Genomic DNA, 2,778 nt, shown 5'->3' with positions numbered 1-2,778 from the left:
TTTCCCTTCCTCCCTGCTCATACCCAGCATGCACGTTTCAGGTGGTTCCTGGGTTACGAGGTTTTCCCTTTTCTCAGGGGTCACCCTCTCCTGCTCATGTGTGGCTGTCTGCCTAATCTAACACTAATAATACAATACATATAAAAATATATGTTTACAAGGTTCTCAGTCAAAATGTTGAAGCGAAGACTCCGAATGTTTGAAGCTGTTCAAAGAAATTCAGGGCCCCCAAATAAAATCAAGTAAATGTAATACTTTTTCATATTTTAGTTCACAAATTAAGTCAGAGAGATGCAGGCTTACCTCCTATTTAAGGACTGTACTGTGAGACAGATCTCTATCCTCAGCCGGTGTGGGGAGGGCCACACTATGGCCTTTGTTTATAGCATCATATAAATAGCCATCAAGGTAGCCAGGGTTTTCTGTGAAATGTGGGGACTATAAAGATCACTTAGGACACAGCTCTGAGGATGATTGTGCCATGAGACATGGTGAACAGAAGAGAACGTCACAAAGTAGGTGATGTAGGAGTGCTTGAAGAAGCTGGACATGGCCATAAAGTTGTTCTGCCAGAAGCCAGCATGGAAGATTGCTCTAAGAAGGTTGGGGTGATGAAGGGAGATCAGTGATAACCTTGGTAAGAGCAATTTCTATGAAATGGCAAGGATATTCACTTTTTCGTTTGTTTTATTATTAAAGATAGAGTCTCACCCTGTAACACAGGCTGGACTGCAGTGGCATAAGCTCAGCCAGCCCACTGAAACCTCTGATTCCTGGGTTCAAGCAATTCTTCTGCCTCAGCCTCCCGAGTAGCTGGGACTACAGGTGCGTGCCACTACACCTGGCTAGTTTTTGTATTTTTAGTAGCGATGGGATTTCACCATGTTGGCCAGGCTGATCTTGAACTCCTGACCTCGAGTGATCTGCCTCGGCCCCCCAAAGTGCTACGTAGGATTAGGCCCCCCAAAGTGCTAAGATTACAGGCATGAGCCACTATACCTTGCTGCCAGTTTTTAGTTTGTTCATAATTGTGGGAAATTAATACATGAAAACTCTGAATATTGACAATTTTAAGTAGTTTGGTTATTTCAACTATGAGACAGAGTTGAGTCTGTTTAACATCTCATTAAAAGGATCCAAAGAAAAGAAAGGGGAAAAAGTAGAGATTACAAAAGAGAATAATGCATAACAAATTGTAGTCTACAGTAAAACACTCTGTGACCTACATTCACCTAGTACAACTGTCACTGCAATTCACATAGTCTGCAAGTGTAGAGATTCCTTTAAGAAAGGATTAACAATTAAATGTTTTTGTCTTCCTTAAAATTCCGTAGACCTATCCCAAGGGTTAAGAGAGTCAAATTATTTTGTGTATGCAATCTTGTAATACAGAAATATAAAAATTAATTACAAAATGACAGTGTTAAAATAATTATTTTAAATTGTCAGATTTCAATAGAGTAATTGAAAGAAAAAAAGAACATATTTTAAGGCTGTAATTATAATTTTATGACATCTAGTTGCTGACCTTAACAACTAAGATATTGTAGAGTGTTTTTTTACAAAACAATCCAAAACCTCACAGGTATCCTTAAAATTTAGAAAGGAGATAGACTATTTCTCAACCAGAGAATATAATATTCAACAGCAATACTAGGACCGAGTCTGCAGCTGGCTGATAAGAAGGACAATGACAGCAATACAGCTCAAAGTGGTTCCAGGGAATATGAACTACTTAAACTGAACACAATATAAAATCTCAAACTATGTCAGCACATCATGAGAAAATTATTTTAGAATGCATATGCAGAGGAATTAGGGAATAAGGTTGATGTAATGTGGAAACTAACAAAATTCAAGAGTGTAGGACAAGGTTCAAGTCTCTTAATGTGATGCCTCTATTGTCCAAATATTGCCATTGTTGTTAAATAACTTGAAGCAGTGATGTCACTGTGAAATTGGAAGTGAAATCAAGTCTTTACTTCTTTAAAGTAAATATATTCAGCAGGGCATTTTCATGGAGGAGTATGTCCTTGGGAAAAGTAAGATGTTCAGGTTAAATAGAAGATGGTGTCATTGAAATCATTCTCATTTTAAGATGCAATTACTCAGCTAGCATGTGTTATCTGGATTTATTCATGGCTTCCTGGGTAGAAGTTTAAACTAAATACTTGAGTAGAATGTAATCTTGAAATATTTATATGTTCAATGAGACTAATAGTTGAGAGATGCTTCAACAAAGTCTGTCCTAGAAATTTAACCTTGGTAACTATGCTGCTGAAATATAGACAGTTCTATAAAAAATAGTTTTAGAAAGGAAAGTGTCTCATTATGATTTACTATAAGGAGAAAATCTTTCTTTTATTTGCCAACTCCTTGTATTTGTGTTCAAATTTAGAGACCTATTTGAAATTATATTTTCTTTTATATTAGAAATTGCTTGTTTCAGGAGCTAATTTGTGAACAGAGATATTCTGATTTTACTTGTTAAATGATGGTATTATAAGTGGTAGAATAAGGACCCACAGAAAATTGTCTCCTCTATAAAATCATGAGAATACTGATAAAGCTTGAGAAAACCAACATTTTCATGCTGTATTCCATCACCTCCTCCATCTCCATGATATCCTCAACAAACTCTCCAATGATGGTGAAAACTTGGAGCTACATTGCCTCAAAAAGAGTGAGAACAGAGTTGAAACTCTTCTGCCTGATAGTTCCCTGGAACACCCACCGCGAGCCTTGTCAATTAGTTGACCTGACTCAGTGTCTCCAAGT

Source organism: Mandrillus leucophaeus, unplaced genomic scaffold (assembly GCF_000951045.1).
Source record: "Mandrillus leucophaeus isolate KB7577 unplaced genomic scaffold, Mleu.le_1.0 Scaffold85, whole genome shotgun sequence".
NCBI lineage: Eukaryota > Metazoa > Chordata > Mammalia > Primates > Cercopithecidae > Mandrillus > Mandrillus leucophaeus.
Note: the sequence above shows the minus strand (reverse complement) of the source record.